General features: G+C 35.5%; 1 protein-coding gene across 13 annotated transcripts in view; it reads left to right on the forward strand.

Moving 5' to 3' along the window:
- DMD (dystrophin) overlaps nt 1-19,387 on the forward strand; it is a 1,134,919-nt gene that overhangs the window by 667,650 nt on the left and 447,882 nt on the right. The gene's annotated exons all lie outside the window — the stretch shown is intronic.

Consider the following 19,387-nt stretch of genomic DNA (forward strand, 5'->3'; position numbering starts at 1 on the left):
CCCCTCCCCTCCCCTCCCCTCCCCTCCCTTCCCTTCCTCTCCTCTCCTCTCCTCTCCTCTCCTCTCCTCTCCTCTCCCTCATATATTTTTGCATACCTTACATTCAAGTTGTATCCACTTCTGATATCCTAGGTTCTCCAACATTTTAAGTGATTGTATAGGCAGCTGTTTGAATTTTAATTTTAGGTCATCCACATTTACATCCCCCTCCAGCCATGTTAAATATTTCTTCCAGACTTTTCTCGTGCAGCAGGAGCTGCAAGACATAAAAACCTACACCTGTGAACAGTGAAATTTGCATCTGTTCATGACTCTTGGTTGGGACACTATATCAGAGTAAGCAAAAACTTTGGGCTGGTAATGGACTGGGAACAGTTGATTCAAAAATGTGTTTGGTTTCAGTATTTCATGTCAAAATCATCTTGATTTTTAAAAATGCAAATTCATCTTATCCTGAAATACCCTCTGCTGGGGATAATGTGATGATTGCAAGCATTCTGACTGTAGAACAAAACATTTCATTTGGAAGTACTGCTGACTACATAATAGAATAGTTCTGTGGAGGAGAATTAAAACAATGTTTATTAATTAAAAAATAAATATATTAAAGGTTTGTTAATTCTCATAGTTTTTATATTCAAATGGCCAACCTCACCTCCTGAAGCTTCTTAAGTACAGTCTGATCTCATTGGAATATTTGCATGCTCCATATCCATGAATTTAATGTTACAGCACTGCATAAATTGCTACAGGGAGATTACTGCAGTGACTATTTAAATTAGTGAACTCCAAATCTAATTACTGAGTAAAATGGCTGAATAATATCCATTAACTGTTATCATCAAAAAGGACCAAAGTTAGACTGATTCTATAGTAGGTAATTTAACGTTAATGTGTGCGAAGTGAAAGAAAAAACAACCAAAACAATCAACAAACCCCCAAAATCCTTAAGAAATAAAGTTTTCTACTTCCAAAGAGAGGAAAACATTCTGTCTCTTCATTTGAGCTAGACAAGGCTGTTATCTACAGAAAATTTGATATATAAGGAAGCTGAAAAACCACCATTACAAGAAAAAAACCCAATAACTTTTCTTTCCTTCTCTCAAAAATGTTGGGAAGAAACAATTTTTATGTGACTTTAAAAAATATATAGTGACAATGGAATTATTTGTACACCACTCTTTTCACTACTTGCAAGATCAGATGGAAATGTTGAAAGTACATGATATATGCCCATAAAAAGTGGTGAAAAAGGAAAAAATATCAGGGCAAATAACTTAATGTCTGCTTCTACATCCCAAGTAAGTAAAAAAGGTGGCGATATAAGAAGAACTTATTGTAAAAGAGTTAATCACCATCATATGCATAATCAAACACCATTATGTTCTCTTATACAATTAAAAATTAGATTAATAAGCCAATTTTATTATAGATGAAACTCAAATCTACTTCATTTTTCATTAGAGGAAATTATAACTTCCCAATAATGAAGGTATACACCGGTAAAAATCATAAGCAAACAGACATTCTCATATTAAGAAAAAGAAAAAAGATGTGTTTAAAAAGATAAACATCTGAGGAGCTTAATTTGGACCATCTTCCAGGCCTCCTTGAATTTAGTTGCCATGTGTTTTTATGCCATGCTTTGTTTTAGCTGAGAGCTGAGTGGTGAGGTTGGACAGGCTCAGGCCTGAGTTTAAAACACAGGCTCAAATGCAGTGGTGACATCTGTTTCATAACTCCTGTGAAATACTTGCACCTTTGCAAAGTTGTGTCACCCTTCTTTCCCTGCCTTGGATGTTGTCTGACATTGACTAGCAGAAAGTTAAGTTTGTTACCTTCATGCCTGATCACTGCTTTCCCCATTTCTTTGTCTTTCTTCCTTCGCTGGGTGTATTGAATTGCCCATGACCAGTGTTCCACCCACGTTTCTTCTGCCTCCTCCTCCTTTTTGTATTTCATATAAATATTTTCTATTTAGCTTCCAGTGGAAACTAATGCTTATAAAGTGATGTACCAAAAGTTCAGCCTTATGAGCTTGAAGGAAACCAAGCAGGCTTTCATCAGAAGAATTTGCAGTTGTCAAGGTTATGTCAAAACCAAGCAGCCTCTCTGAAACATTCCTATTATCAAGCATTACAAATTCCAGTGAAAAAAATACTTCATTGCATTTTGCCTGCAGATGTCTATATATAGATAGACATGTGGGATCTATGATGACATTTTTCAATAGAAGATAAAATAGAAGATGATAGAAAATATATTTGGTAAGCGGGACAAAGAAAATGAAAACAGAAAATCATTCCACATAGATATATGAATTTAGCTAAGTGGGGGTAGAAAAGTAGAGTAGTGCTTCCATCACTGAAGTAGTCTGCAACAGATAAAAATGAAGTTGTATTCCTTGTAGTAAATAGAAAAGAATCTACTGAGATATTTGTTTGTTGTTTTTTGTCTTAATTTCTGCTATGTGTAGATCTAAGCACATAATTTATCTGGCATATCTAACAACTGAAATATATCTATATATAACTGTTTTCTTGAATGGAATATTAAAGTTAGCTTCTGAATTAGCCTGTGATAAATTATGACTATTTGTAATTAAGACTTTAATGTATTATCTTGACCATCTCTGGACTTGTGCATTCTTTTCATGTGCATGCCTGTGCAGGGCTCTATTATGAGAAGGCCAGAAAAAAAGATGGAATTAGTAATTTCTCTTTGTCAGGCATTGATTTATAGATCTCTGTCTCTCTTTCTAATGTAGTAAGGATATAAAATATTAATCAAATGTGTTTCAAAACTATGTGCACAAATAAGTGAAATGCTTTAAAAATTCAGTTATAAATAATATTAGGGATTTAGAATTTGTGTTTTATTTCCTGTTTTATTTACCCCACGTGTATAAATTAATCCTCAGAATATGTCTGTATTTAACAGAGCAAACAGCACCAGTCCTGAGCCACTGGTATTTAAACAATAGCATCATCGTTATTTCTTACTGTAGGGATTTGTTTTTACACTTTAATCCTTCTCATTTACATAATCAGTGTTTACATTTCCAAAGGTATTTCTTTTATTCTTGTCACATCAAAGCCTTATAATGTCTCAATAATAATAATAATAATAATAATAATAATAATAATAATAATAATAATAATAATAATAATAACAACAACAATAATTTAATGCTATGATAATAATTATTAATAATAATGTTTCAGTGGAAAATTTCCATGATTTTCCAATACTTTCAAGTTACTTTTCACATCAGCTGGCTCCTTGAGAATATACAGTTTTACTTCTCATTGCATGTGACTATGCAAGATATTATGCAGAAAATTTAGTAAAATTGAAATAGTAAAGAAGTATGTTCTCCTGTCTGAGAGCACCTGCACCAGCTGCTTATATTTATCATTATATAAATTGTGCCAAAGTCACCAAATTCATTTCTTAGAAGAGCAGTAGTTATTCTCACTCATGTAATGTAATTCATCTGCAGTCATGAGACGTTGCTTTCATTAGTGCATTTACATTACAAAGCAGCTTCAGCAAAATGAGAACTCTCAATTCATATCATGGTATAAAGCATCCTTGGACAACAAACTGATATTTCCCTGTTCTCTTTGAATAACTTGTCTTATCGGTGTGGGAAAACGTAAAGGATATTTAGCAAAATTCATTGTCTGTTGCCTATATTGAGTTCTTTTTCTTTAAGAGTGATGGAGGCAAATACATGGGGATAATTGTCAAAAATTGAATGGTTTGGGTTTACTGGATTTTTAGTATTCACCCCCATTAATGAAGTGAAAGTGAACAATTTAAAATATGCAAAGCTTAACCTAAATATAGGATGCTGAAAGGGTTGGCCTGATTTTTTATAGTGCTGAATACAGACTTCCTGCTAAAACTGTGCATTTCAGATTGTTTATTTAAATATAAGACAGTATTTTTAGAGTGGGAAAATCTGGTATATTTATTAATTTTCCTTTCTAAATATATATTACTAGTAAAATCACAGAAGGAAAAAGTTAGTCATACCAGTAGATTAGACATCTGCTCATATGATGCAGATGTAAGGACAGTGGGAAAGCTTTTCAGCAACTCTGTTTAAACAACCTTAACAATTCAAACTCATTATGTCACCTTTATTCTGATAATATTGTAGAGTAGCTATTTTGATTGTTCTTAATTAATGCAAAAAATATTATTGCTAAGGTGTGTATCACTTTTAAAATCACAAATTGGGGAACATGAACAAAGACTGGTGGAATAGAGGGGAATTTCATCAAAAGTACAGGTCATCTTCCATTGCTTAACAGGAGAATTTACTTTTGCAGTGGACAAGGTAACATTTCTACCTCTGTTTTGCTCTTAGTCAGCCTAGTAGACATTTACAGTGTTGTAAATAGGATCTAAATTTGACCTTTAGTTTTTATTTTTATCCCACATTATTGTATGCTAATGAATAATCTCATCTCTGGGGTGACCGGAGCGAGACCATCGTGACAGAATTGCTGCAGCACCAGGTGCTTCTGCTTCTGGATCTTTATTGCTGGGCTTTGGATTGGGTGTTTTTGGAGGTCAGCTGCAGTAATCATGTACAGGCAGGTTGAGTGTTTAATCAAATACCTAATTTAAAAATCGTGTGTCATGAGCTTGTCTCTTGGTTCAGGAATATAAAGAGCCATGTAAGAACAGGATTTTCTGCTTTAGACTGCTTTAGGACTATTTTTCTTGAATGTGAAGATTCTAATAAGTCATTGTTAAATCTTAACAAATAGTTTTGAGCTATTCCTTAAAGTCAGCTAAAGAGTTTGTGTTACTTTACACTTCCTACTGGACAATTACATTTTGGGTTTTTATTACATCTGCTTTTTGTTTTCCTCATAATCACAATTGCATTATTGTTATGGCTAGAGAAAGCAGAATAATGCTAGAAGAAGTAGGCTATAAAATATAGATTTAGCATAAATTAATAGTCTGTCTTCATAAAGATAAAGAAGCATTGTATAGGTGTTTGTAGGACCTTTGGAGTTAAACTTCCATTACTGCAGTAATGTCAGCAGAGAGTATGAAATGTCAAACTTTTTCACCCTTTGTGGTTTGGGTCCTGCCCCTAAACTTCAGGGTATGGTTTTCAAAGTTGGTTGAGTCCTTAGAATAGCCCACAAGAAGGAATAAACTCTTGTAGTCTTATTCAGTGCTGTGCTGCTCTTGAAATACTGGAAAAGTGGACTTGGTGTGGGGAATTCCTTGGATTATTTTGTCATTACTACAGTAAAAATATCTTAACTACTGACTAGAATTAAAACAGGCCAATGAACTTGTGTTTCATGGTTTGGAATGTTTGCCTCTGGGATTGTTTGTCATGGTCTTGGCTTTCACTGTGATGGTGGTAATCAAACTGGGATTTATTCAAGGCCATTTGCCTTTGTTTTCTATTCAGGTTGTGGTGTAGAGTTGCCTAAGATATGTTGTAGACTAATAGCAGCTTTTACTTGAAAACACTTGTAAAAAAATCAGCTTTGCAGGCTTTGCATTTGATGTAAGACTTTCTCTAATAGTTGATTATGCTGTTGTAACTCACAGCTTATACTTAGCTGTGGGAATATTCACTTTGAAAGAATGCTTATCTTTGTTTTATTACTTCTCTGCTGGCCAGCAAAGAATGCATAACTCCTGATTGCCTCAATATGCTTACAAATGAGATTATTTGCACATTTAGGTATCTTTCCCATAAAACTTGTAAAGACATTTACAAATATTGATGGTGCTTTTATAGGTAGGCTTTATCTTATTGCTTTGAGAAATATATTAAACGAGCTGCTATTTCTTCTAGTGAAGACTTTAGTCCTCTAAGTCTTCAGATATCTGATCTCTTTAGCACATGGTACCCCATGTGGCCGTCACTTGGCTTCCTTGTACTCAAATGTAATGAAGGGAGTAATTGTAAATTCCTGCCTGTTATATTTAATATATTTTATAATAACATCTATACCTGTGAAAAGTTTGATTAATGCACAGATTTACAGAGAGATTAGGGGCAAAGGCTACAAGACTAGGATCAGTCCTGCAGGGAGAAGGCAGATGAGTGTCAAAATAGACTGGAAATGCAGGGAAAACAATGAAGGTTGCTTTGATGAAAAAAAAGGTAGGACAGAGGAAAGAGAATCACACTGGGCAATGACAAGACAGGAATTCAGGAGTGCATTAGTGACAAGGTGTGAATGGAACAGGCTGGAGAAGGGACAGAAACTTAGAGCAGCAGCAGCTCACAAGGGAAAACAGTAGTATCTGGGCAGAGAAGTCTTGGCAATTTTGACTAATGAGAAGAGGATGAGGTAAGAGGAAGAGCTAATCCTCATGGCTTTTAGCTCAGTCCTTGAGCCCTTTATCTAAATTTGTTAATGAGAACTCTGATTTGGGAGTGGGAAATGGGATACAATAGCAAATAATCACATCCTCTCCATCTCAAATAGGTATCTAAAATTAGCAAATACTTTGACCTTATGCACTGTTTGTCTTAACTCTCTTTCTGTGTAATGGGGATAATAATAGATCCTTGTCTCAATGCAGTCCTGTGGAAAATAATTAGAATTGGTAAGCACTCTGACACTACTGTGATGCAGGCTCCAAACAGCTCATTGTGGGACCTGATAATTCTTTCCCAATTCACAGTTCAATAGTGCACAGCAAATAAGGCATGAGGTCACCCATTAAATGATTTGGGTAAAAATTAAATACTGAATAGGTTAATGTTAAAAGATGTGACTATGTATTTAAAATTTGTATCAAAATTGTATCTATTCAAGAGGTATTATTACATTTGCAGAAGCAATGTTAGTTCTTTTAATTCTTATCTTTTGTGTCTGCTAGTTGACAATTGTAACACTATTTTCATTGACATCTGGGGGAGATGTGATGTGTATCAGAGAATGTGGTTTGTGTTAGGTAACTTCAAAGGTAACTGTAAATATGACAGGTGTCTTTCTTATATTTGGTATAATTTTGTGATTATGTAACCTCTTGCATAAAACATTCCTTTCTCCATGTGCATTAGTTGTGTGTAGATGCCGTTTTACAGGTTTTCCTATGTACCCACAATGTCTTCTAAGTTCTTCAGAATATACATATGAACATACAGGTAGATTTAAAAAGTAAAACAAGTTACGTCTCATATTTAGTGCCTCATCTTCTCTTTAAAGTTGAGGTAGTGCCAATCGTAGAGCCACAGTGCAGAGTTCCTGGGGTACACAAGGACAGAAGTTTGTCTGGTTGCAAGTATGGAAATTCTGACTGCTGCAAACAAAACAGACTATCTGGTACATAAGATGTAGCAAAGAAAAGAGATTTCTGCAAGGTTATTTTCATTGCCTGTATCACTTCCAGAGTCAGTAGGAATTCAAAACATGTATGCCTTGAAAAAACTTATACATTCTTTGGTTGTGTGGATTTATGGGTTTTTTTTTCCTCTGATTTTGGGAAATGCGAGATTTTTGAGGTGGAGGATCATGTATATTCAGAATAGTATCAAAACAGAAGGAAGGGAAATGAGTAGCTTTAGCTGCAGAGGAGAATAATATGTGCATTATCTGTGTGTCTCTACTGAAACAATTAAGATTACAAGTCTCTTGAGAACTACACTTCTGATGGTAGGTTTTTCGTGAGAGATTATCAAATCTGTCATGTTATGTTGGGACTTTTTTCATCTGAAAAATGTCTCCTTGAAAATCAATAACTTCCTATAGAAACTTGAGTTGTCCTGAAATTTTAGTTTAGGTTGTCATCTACATTATTTTTTTCCCCCTCCAATTTGGATGTGCAGATGGGTCCCTTATTCTATGCTGGGAATTTCTTTGATTTCTTTCCATGGTTTGGGGGATGAGGAACCTTTAGCTTTTACATTATTCATGTTGTATTAGCTTTTTTGCTGCAATCTAGAAAGTACATGATATGAAATATAATTTGTTCACAGGAGAACAAAGGTGAGAATGTGATAAAAAGTTGTCATGAGGAGTCATGGCACTCTAAGGAAATATGATTTAATCCACATGTGTCTTAGATTTCTGGATTTAATTTTTCTTTTTCTTTTCTAAAGCAAACAAATGAAACAACCCAGAACCCTGGAGTAGTTTGAATTACCAAGCAGGCAAAATCTTCCTAATTGCTAACATTAAAAAAACCCAAAAAACCTCACATAGCTTAGATAAACTGTGATAGTTAATTGATTGTTTATGAATGTCAACATTTTTTCTTGGTCTGTGATAAAAGGAAAATTTGAAATACCAGTATTTTTTTTAAGAAGACACATTTCTACTTTGGCATGGTTTTGCAGAATCAAGAAGTGGGTTGGAGGGGCCTTGAAGATGATCTGGATCCAACCAACCTCCTGCCATGGGTGGGGCAGGGACATGTTCCACCAATAGATCAGGTTGCTCAGATCTCCATCCAACCTGGCCTTGAACAATTCTAGGAATGGAGCATCCACAGATTCTCTGGGCAACCTGTGGCAGTGTCTCACCAATCTCTCAGCAAAGAATTTATTCCCAATCTAACTCCTTCAGTTTAAAGCCATTACCCCTTGTTCTTATCACTACATGGCCATATAAAAAGTTCCTCTCCATCTTTCCTGTAGGTCCCTTTATGTACTGGAAGATTGGTACAAGGTCTCCCTAGGGCCTTGTCTTCTCCAGGTGTTTCCCTTAATTTAATTTGTTAAGTGGACAAAATCAGAAAACACAAAATCAGGAATCCTCCCTCCCCCAGCAATTAATGTATGTCCTTGTTCTGCCTCTTTCTGGTAGAGGTCTCTGCTCCTTTCAGGACTCTGCTGCCCTCAGAAGGCAGGACTTTGAGGGTGTGACTCTGAGGTTGGGTCTCTGCTACTCTGCTGGGACAGGTGTTGTCCTCTGCAGACATGCAGCTCCTGGCTCATCCCAGGTAGAGGCTCAGTGAAGATGAGGATGCAGGAAGAGATGATCTGCTGGCAGCCTGAAGGTCTGCTTCCCATGAGCCTGGACTTGTTGCTTAGGGGAGATCTGCTAGAAGGGATGGTTATTAACAGATACAATCTTGCTTGCACCTGTGAAAAACAATAGCCAATATTGTTGAGCTCTTATTGTTATGACTGGATAATTAAATATTTTCTGTAATAGGCCTCAGGACCCATTTTATACTTTCTGCTGACTCCTCTGTTTACTATTAACCTAGCATGCATGTACATTGACTGGCTGTGTTCAGAAAGAAACTATACTAATACTGACATTTTTTTAGTTAAATTTTGTAGCTTTGCTTTCTTCACACTATTTGTTTCATTGATCAAAGAAGGAGAACCTCTGTGTACATTCATGATGTACAGCAGCAATACTCTAAATTTCCTTTAAGGCATAATATAACAAGAGATATGTATAGATTGTGCTGAGAAAGGTTAAGGTTATTTGCAGTATATTTGGTTCACAGAAATCAGTGCAAACAAAGCACTGAGTAAGCAGTGAAATGTGGAGGGGGAATAGAAGAGAACAGCACACAATGGACAGCTAAGAGTTCATTTATATTCCAGCTGGGTGTTCAATGCTTATCTGTTTCATAACCTTTTATTTTGCTTACAGGCTTACAAATAGTTTCTTTCTTTGCTTTTAATCTGTTTGTTCTTCCTTTCGCAGTCTACCTGGTTAATTTTAAACTAATTTCTTGATCAAACCTATACTTTCAAAATTTTTTTCAAAATAATACTGAATACTTTGGAAAACTTGAAAGATATGCTAAAATTATTAAAGTAACTAGACATGTCTCTGCAACTTCTGATGCCTTAATGCACATTTCCACCCATAGGATTTTGCAATTATGATGTGTCTCTGTACAGCATTAATACAAGATTGGGAGCCAGGTCACTACTGGACTGAGTGCTGACCAATATTAAAATACTCAAAATGGAGTTTTCAGTCTAAATATAGAACAGGAAGAAACAGGTCTATATCACAAAAATGAACCCAAAAAGCACCATGGCAAAGTAAATGATACTTTGAGATTTTACTGAGGTACACAGTAGAGCTTGGTCTCATCCTGTTTCCCATAGACTGTTCCTAATACCAAGCAAAATCATGGCTTTTAGAGCTGGATCAATACTTTTAAGTGGTGAGAGACTAGCTTTTGAGGCTCTCAGTACTACGGCATTGAGGTATAAAGTCAGGCTGCACCTTTGGTGTATAGTATGTTTCGTTTCTCATATGAGTTAAGCTCCTTTAATAGATGAGTTCAAAGAACAGACATTAGATCTCAGGTGGAAGAGCCCTCATGTAAGATCAAAAAATAGGAGAAAGGGGATTTAAATGCTAGTATTTTCTCCTGTAATAGTCATTAGAATAAATGATCGTCTCCCACAGGGATGTGAGTGGGAGGATAAATAATACGCATATTTTATATTTATGATATATATTAAAATATGCACATGCATGTACATCTGTCTTCACCCCCCACAGGATTAATCTGGCAGGATTTCTGTGCATATTTGCGTATGCTGTAAAGCTTATTTTTCTATTTATTTTAGCCGATCACTGGTGCCTCAAACTCATTTGCAAATACAATAAATACAATGTCTACCTCCCAGACGAGCACCCCATGCCCAGTTCTTCACATTATGTCTTGTGGAATATTCCTGTGCTCACTTGGGGTCAGCTGTCCCCTCCTTGGCAGCCCAGGGTGAGGAGAGCTGACCCAGCAGGAGCTGAAGCACTGGTGTGTTATCAGCACTGCTTTAGTCACAAACCCAGAGCACGGCAGGGCTGCTGCCCCTCCCAGGCAGGGCTGCTCAGGAGCACTTTTCTGCTGGGTGCATGGCACAGGAGAGATGTGTTATATCCCCTATAGATAAAACAAGGCTCTTGAAAACATCTTTAAAATTAAGAGGTAATCTCTGTACGATTCAATGTAGTTGAACACTGGTGTAACTTTTACTAGGCAGACCTTCGATGTCAGGAAAGAATTTTGTTTAAAAGATGTAATTTTAAATTTTTTTTCCCCAGTAACTTAGTAACCCTAAATTTTTTATCTTTTTCTTACTGTGTTTAAAAAGTCCACTTTCTATTTTCAGAATAGTCAGTATGATTACTACATAGTCTTTGGCTGTGAAGGGTATTTGTAATTGGGTATTTAACCTATCAATTCCATGGGATTATGATATGTTAATCATCCTCTTACACTATAAGGTCAGGAAATTAAAAAGCAATTTGCATTCTTGATGAATAAGAATTTAGTGAATTTAATGACTTGTGTTTTCATTATTGCTATAATATCTGGTTTAATTACTGTATAGACAGGAGAAAACAGAAACAATGTTGTTTCTTTACTGGTGGTGATTCCCTTTTTTAATCTTTAGAAAACTTTCAGTGTTCAGATGGATCTGAAAAGATGTCAACCATCTGTACTACAACTGTGTTCTGTTCTGAGCTCATGTGAAAATTGCGTTACTCTTAATCTATACATTACACCTTCACACTTTAAATGTGGCAATAACACTTCTAAGGAGATGACAAGACTATATTGGTAGAATTTATTGCATTTATTATGCAATCCTAAGATTTACAAATGTTTAAATATAGTGCTATTATAAATAATGATTTCAATTCCCATATAAATACTGATGAAGATAATGATAACAAATGGGAAAAAGTAATAAAATCGTAAATTAGTTAGGTAGATTTTTACTGTGAATTTGTTGTTCTGTTCTCTGGCTTGTTATATTTCTTGCTTGAATGGCTGGATAGGATGGTTAGGGTATTTGCTTTCTGATTGCCTTTTAAAAAGTAAAGTGTGGGCTGTTCAAAGCTACTGTTTTCTGAAGATCAAGTTGCATCAGAAGCACCAAAATCCTAGGATTCCTTCAGGCGTGAGAAATGAAAAATTCTGTGAAGTGACAATAATTGATTTAAAAATAGATAATAATTCAAGTGACACTTACTACAGAAGGAAGATTAAATAATTCTGACAATTTTTATATTGTATTTCAATACATCTCCAATATGATTTTCAGGAAGTAATTATTTTTTCTGATAATTGGCTGGGTGATGAACTGCCAAACAGAGCAGTTTTAATCAAAGTTAATAGCTAGATTCTAAGCTATTGTTTGCTTGCCTGTTTGCATTTTTATTCATCCCCATGAAATTTTATTAATTTTCACCAGATGAGAGAGAGATTCTTAATTATTTGATTTTTAGTTCTACCAAGAATAGATCAAAACCCAGTGATAAAAACTGCCTTTAAATCTGCAGATACAAGATTATTGTTTTGGAAGTATCATTTAGTGTCAGAATTTACCTGATGAACATCTCAGGTTTGTTTTGAGAAATGTAGAATGTGTTTTGTTTCAATGTTTTCTGAAGAAAAAAAAAATATTTTTTTAGAAATGTCTCTTAATTTTTGCTTGGTTGCATCCATGAGCACAAACACCTGATGGGAGAGGGACATCATGTAAACAGAGCCAGACACTGAGGCCCAGTAAGAGAATGAAGGCACAATTCTACATGAAAGTAAGAGGGAGCTTTTTCAGTGTTAAAGTGCTTCAAGTCTGGCACAGGTTGCTCCGAGGCTTTGTCAAGTTTCCATCTTTTGAGATATTCAACACCCATGGCCCTGAGCATTGTGCTGGGAGTAGGAGATTGGGCTGGACAGTCTCCAGAGGTGCCTCCCATTCTGTGGTGCTGTGTCACTGGAGAGGTGTGCAGAGATGTGAATGTGCACACTGCTTACTGCCCCCCTTACTCAGGCTGGACTGGTTCTGCAAAGTTTGGAAGAAGGAATAATTCCAGTACAAAACCAATAGGAATGACACTTTGGAACAGATCTGCATTTCACAATTATTTACAACTAAAAACCACAAGACTGGTTCTAATAAGAAGCTCAGTGTCCCTGTCTAGTGGTGTAGCAAAAAAACCCCACTCTAAAACACATAACTAAAGAAAAACTCAACTTTCAGGGCTACTCTAGACATCAATGATTTGAGAAATGAAGAGAGCAGGAATAGAAAACAGAAGCTTGCTTCACAGGCAAGGAAATACAGGATTAGGAAAATTATTCTAATGGAAATAAGAACATGAAACCAAAGCAGAAACTAAATACTGAGCAATGAAGCTGAGTGGAGCTTGGCAATTGACACTGAGATGTTACATTATGATGTAAAGAGGTGAACGTCAGACAATCTGTGAGCAGCTAAAATACTGCATAGCTCTGTGTTGTAACAAAACCTAACACAAAATCTGTACTTTAGGCAATGTTGTGTGATTAAAGAAATGTTCTTGTAATGCTATCTGAAGCAGTATGCCAGAATACAGCAAATGATACTTTAAGAAAATTGACATTTAAAGTTAAGTCTTTATAGGAGTAGAGCAGCAAAAAAAGCAAGCAGATAACCCATCAAGACCTATTATTGTAAATTAGTTGTAGTCATACAGCATCTTTCTGGAAAGAAAAGGCTGTTTTTCTACCTAATAAAAATTGAAAGTGCATCTATAAAATCATCAATTATATTCCTTTAGAAATTGTTCCCCCTGTTAAGATACTCACTTAAGATGAAGAAAAAATGGATCAAACACCATATTAAGGCATGTACTTCCAAGCACTCATAGTTACTGAGCTCTGAACCACCAGTAAGTGACACACATCATGGAGCAATGCTCATTCTCATCAGGGAGTTCCCAATGCTTCAGTTTGGTTTTGTTGCATTTTCACCTCTTTGCTGTACATTTCTTTGGGTTTTACAGAATCCTGGCCTCCATCAGTTGTTCACTAGATAATAATTTCATACAAGAGTACAGGGGTTTTCCTAATACTAATATTTCCCATTCCTTAGACAAATGTTATCTGAATTAAAGGAGTATATAAGGTATCTGATAACTCAGCACTCCCTTAGTTTCCTGTAGCAAGACAATCCTTAAAATAAAGCCTAGCTGAGGAATCCAAAGGATTCCTAATGTTTTAGATCTGCTAATTCTATCTTGCAATATCAAGTAGTAAGTTTATATTTTGTTTTGTCTGCAGTGATGTGTTTAGAAGGAGGTTATGGTATTTTGTATCAGCTGTAAAGGGTTTTGTTTATAAGTTTAATAAGAAAACAGAACTAAGTCCAAAAAATAATTTAAAGCAAAATAGCTAATTATGGAATTACTGAATGGTCCATAAAATAGCTTGGCTTGTAAGAATGTAAAGCCTAGTTGCTATGAACACTGCTTATGAATATAATAAATTGTAACCATTTAATTTGTTTATTTTTGTTTATTCTACATAGCATATTTTTTCCTCATTAGAGCTCCTGCTTCTCTGCTCCTGTCTTTTATACTCTGAATATCCCTGACCAAAGCTCAGTCTTTGGAGAAATGACATAGCTGATAACTCAGCAAGTTTAAGGCAGAGAAAACCTCTGAAGTTCAGACTGAGAAAGCAGAAGAGAACAAGAGCCTTTGCAAGGGAAGTTTGTGTTAATAGTTAAAGCATAAATATTAGTCCACCTATATAGGGTTGTTTTCTGAAAATGAAGTAGGTTCTTCCCTGCCATTTGCTGATAAATTATAAAGCTGCTTATTTTCTCATTCAAGAAGTAAAAATATACTGCACTTTATAAAGGAACTGGGAAGGTTTATAGATTAACATTATTTATTACAATGTGCTGTTCATCCTACAATTGGGCAGGTTTGCAATTGCCAAAAAATACTTTTAAGAGGGAAGAAGAATAATAAAAATAACTCAGAGACAATATGTTATCACAAAATAAAAACAGTTGTTTGATCTGGTACACAACTAGCAAAGATATCTGAGTAATTTTGCTGAAGTTTTAATTTGTTAGTGCAAGTAATAAGAGGTAATTATGTCTCTAAAATTGTCTGTGGAGATTAAGAATTTGCAAAGAATGGAGCATGTGAGTCTTAAATACCAATTCACTTGGTTTATGATTGTATAGGAGCAGCACTCAGAAGTGCCCCTACCCTCTATCTTTTGAAAACTAATTGAAAGAAATAAATTAGGATAATATCATATTGCACTCAATCTTATTACCACATAATCATAGCAAAAATGTTTAATCAAGACGTTCGATTTTCAATTGTAGTTTGTGTTAAGTCTTTAAGGGGAGATTAATGCCACTTAAGTTTAAGCAAAAACTTATGACCACAAATACATATTTCAGAAAAATAATTAATGCTTTTGGAAATCATTTAAAGTGACATTACTGGATACCAAATTAATTTACATTTAACAAATCTAGTTGACATAACTGACTTCTATGTGGGGTATGTTGGTTCCATAATTCCTTTATTATTTTTTGTTGTATTGTTATTCATAGAGAAATGAAAAAGTTCCTTGTAACTTGGTTTGGGGGTACAGCTATTCATTATGCATGTGTGGTGGGTTTATGATCCAACACTTTGATGTTAATCCAACACTGGATTATACAAACAGTGTTTAATTTGTTAAAGTTAGTGTGGATTATAACTTTCTATGAAGGGAAGCAGATTGTGCAGTTCAGATAGGTGTGTTGGCCTTTTTCATGTGCAAGAGAGAAGTAAAAAGTGACATGAGTTGAGGCATTCAATCCTTCTTTACCACATTTCCATCTGAGACCTAAGGAGTGGGCAATATAAATATAGGTTGAGGAGCAGATAAAGTTATTTGTGGCTAATTTTTATAGTTGTGTGCCTTCTGCACGGCAAGGACTAAGTCAGAATTGTTACAAGAGACTGGAAATTGACTTTTCTAGGACTACCTTTTCACAAAGATGACGGCCTTCTATAATTTTCACTGTTTTCCTAAGGACCTGTGTTTTCCAAGGAAAAGTGTATGTGTGCCTTCCTGTTCATGTTTGAGAAGTTGCCTAGTGAATGTTGTATTACTACTTTCCCAGCAGATTTAAACTGCACATCACAGTTATCATAGAAGTTGCATTTTGAAACCTGGGGGAGATCAGAAAAGTCAGGAAAGTGAAGTGTTGAGGGAGGTCCTGGGCAGGTGGTGGTTTGTTTGTGGAGTTGTGTCGTGGTGGTGCGTCAGCCTGGGAGCCCAGGTGGCTGGGATATGACAGATAGGTCAGAGACTCTCTTTAGCAATGATGAAGATATTCATCACAGGTAATATTGCAGGTGTGATTTGACCCAGTTTGAGGTTCTGTGCTTTTGTCCACTCAGAAGTGAAGTCAAAATCATGCAGACTGCTGAAATCAGTAAGAGCAGATGAAACCAGGTCTGCAACACATTATCCATACCAAGTGCTTTCCACTGCTGGCAACTGACCCTTAACTTGCCCTTTATGAGGAGATTAATATCACGATTTCAGCAGTAATTAGATGAATGGTCATGCTGCACATACAGTGGCACAAACTGTTAAGCAGTGGCCTGATGACCACAGGGGAAATAAATGCTTGTATAAGAGGTCCATTTCCTTTGGAAGGGTGGTTTGGTAATGTTGTCTGTCCTGGGTAGCTGGTATCACTTGTAGTGCTATCATTAGGAAAGGACTGTTAAAGCAGACATTTAACATAATTTTTTTCTCTGAATAAAGAATTCCATATGTAGATACTGTTATATAAATATATGTAATCATTTATGTTGATATTAAAAATTAATATTTATATTTATTTCAGTAAATAATTTTAGTAATATTTGTATTTTTGCATTAGAAATTTCTAGGAAGTGCTAGGATAGAAATTGCTACATTTTTTGAATAAATAAACAAATGCCTTTTGGTTTATTTTATGAACCAGTTAACTCTCACAAAATTAGTGCAGTTGCATTGAAAAGAAAGGTTGAAATACAACATATGGTGTTCATGGAGAAGGAGAAATGCTCCCACTCAATATTGCAGAGTCCCTACTAAGTTTTGGACACTGTTTCCAGAAGAAGATAAAGTATCAGATTTACAGCTTAGATTGCATCTCGTATTATTATTGGAAAGTGATACTTGTTAGTGAAGTGTTAACTTCTGATTGGATTTTTTTGATAGCAACCATGTGACAGAAAATAGATCAAGAAAAAATTTCTCAATCCTTCCGAGAATGGTCACAGCAGTACTTCCTATCCTAATCCCTATCCTTGTATCCTTCCTAATACAAGGACTGGGGGTTGCTCAGGTTCTCCAGCTGCCTGTGCCATCCTGACATTTTCTCTTGAATATATGAGAAACTCCCCTAGAAGAAGCACATTTTATGAAGGGTGGTTTGTTAGCTGCTAGGCTCCTGCAGCTTTTCTTCTCTTCCTGCTTAGGAATGTGTATAGAAAGTGAAAAAGTATATTTTCATTAACTTGTAGAGCTTGGACTCTGTCCTATTATCAGGCTTTATGGCTCTGGGATCCCATGCTGCCTGGAATGCTGTCATAGCAACTGAGGATATTATCTACATTTTACTATTTCTCAAATTAGGTGACTCAGACTATTGGTCCTTGTATCCCACAGAAGCAGAAAAGAATTACAGGTCATGTCACTATAACTGGATGACTGAAAATAAGCCTAATGATCACTGACATTCATACTCATCGGTTTGACAACTGGTGCAGATGCCAGCAGTGATATGTCTGGCTGCTGACAGGCTTAAGCAGCCCTCGGTCTTCTGAGCATATGGTTTCATACAACTGCACCACTGAGTCACACTAACAGTGTTCTTGGATAAAGCTGAGGGAGCAATGATGGAAAAAACAGCAAACACTCTTTTGTTTTCATAGCTGTTTGAGGATTTTACACTAGATAATTGTCTGTTACTCTGAATTCCTCAATTTTTATGAAAATAAATTCATCTGAAGACAGAGTCAAACAAGGAAAGTTACAGTTTGGTTCATATTTAGTGCCAAGACTGATGGAAGACTGTGATAAAATAACATCAACACCATATGAGATTTCAGCTTGGGGTATGGTACACATCTTCCCTCTTCCACTTTTGTGGTTTGTTTGGGTTTCTTCTCTTTCCACACCTTATTAACATTGCTACAGAGATTAACACATCTTTTACATCTGGTACATTGTTCAGAAAAATTAAAATTCCCAGATGTTTTCTGTCCATTACATTTCTACTTCTTTACCAATTGCCTTTTGCATCCATTACAAGCACCAACTCCTTTATCAGCTTTCTCTGTTGATGACTCTGCATATGTCATACCATTCTATTATTTAATTTATTAATTTGGCATCAGTTATATGATTGGTCCTGTTACTTGCTGTTATAATCTCAAAATGTATTGTAGTATATCAAAGTGATAGAATCCAGAAGTTTGCTTATGTTCCCTCTCCTCTTCTAAGGTAATAGATTTGCACTTAAGCTACTATTGTAAAATTCACATAAAATTTAAACATAGGGCAGCTGTCCTAAGTGAGCAAGGGCTGGTTTCAATGAGCTCTAATGAAATTACTTTGTGACAGTTTTTTTCCCAGTCATACTAAAGTATCCTGATAACAGTGGATCTTTAATTGTTGGTGTTGTTAGGGGAAAGTATCATTTTATCACAGTGGCATATGACCTAGGATGTATATATCTCATTCAACTCCTTATGTTTTCTGTCTTCAGTAAATTTTTTTACACTGTTTTTTTCAGTTTTTATATTGCTATTAACATTTAATGCACTTTCATTGGAATCTGAATTTCAAATCTAAAGCAAAAGTAAATCTAATGGCTTCTGTGAACTGGGATAGAGAAGAATTCATCTGTTGCCTTTTTGTACATTGTCTTGTTTACCACTCATGGCCTTGTAGATACTTAATTGAGGGTCCTCTGATTATCATCATGGACTGATATCATTGCACTCCAGGAACCATGAACAGCAGGACAGATGTTTTAGGAGTCAGCAGAGGCATCAATAGCATACTGGCATGAATAATAAACAACATATCTACAAGGATGAAATGGAAAAAAAATCACACAGACTTCCTTTTCTTGTTCTAAATGAAAACCTTGTGCTGGGGCACATAAAGTGTTTAAGGTGCTGATCAACAGCAATAAACTTTTAACCTACTTCAGTTTTATTTGGCTCATCAGGTGGGAGGTTGTATAAACTATAATGCTCTCCAGAATAAAGGAACTAAGAGTCCATTGGAAATATTTGAATTCAATATACAGGTTACTATTCTTCCAAGACTTGCCTTTCCCAGAAGAGATAGTTCCATTTATAACCCTGCCTGTTGTATATTCTGGTCAGGTGTGTGCAAGTGAAGACTGGGAATGTGTAATAGAAGAAAAAAAAGGAACAGATCATAAAAAACCCTCAGAATGCCAGGTCTATGTAAATCAGGATATGATCATGGACTAAATATTATGTTGTGTAACGTGAGGCAGAGTTTAAAATTAGGAAAGAAATGAAGTGAAGCAGAGTCACTTTTTTTTTTTCATAATCAGATCTATCTTTATGCTAAAGTAACCCAC

This window comes from Parus major, chromosome 1 (genome assembly GCF_001522545.3).
Source record: "Parus major isolate Abel chromosome 1, Parus_major1.1, whole genome shotgun sequence".
Classification (NCBI taxonomy): domain Eukaryota; kingdom Metazoa; phylum Chordata; class Aves; order Passeriformes; family Paridae; genus Parus; species Parus major.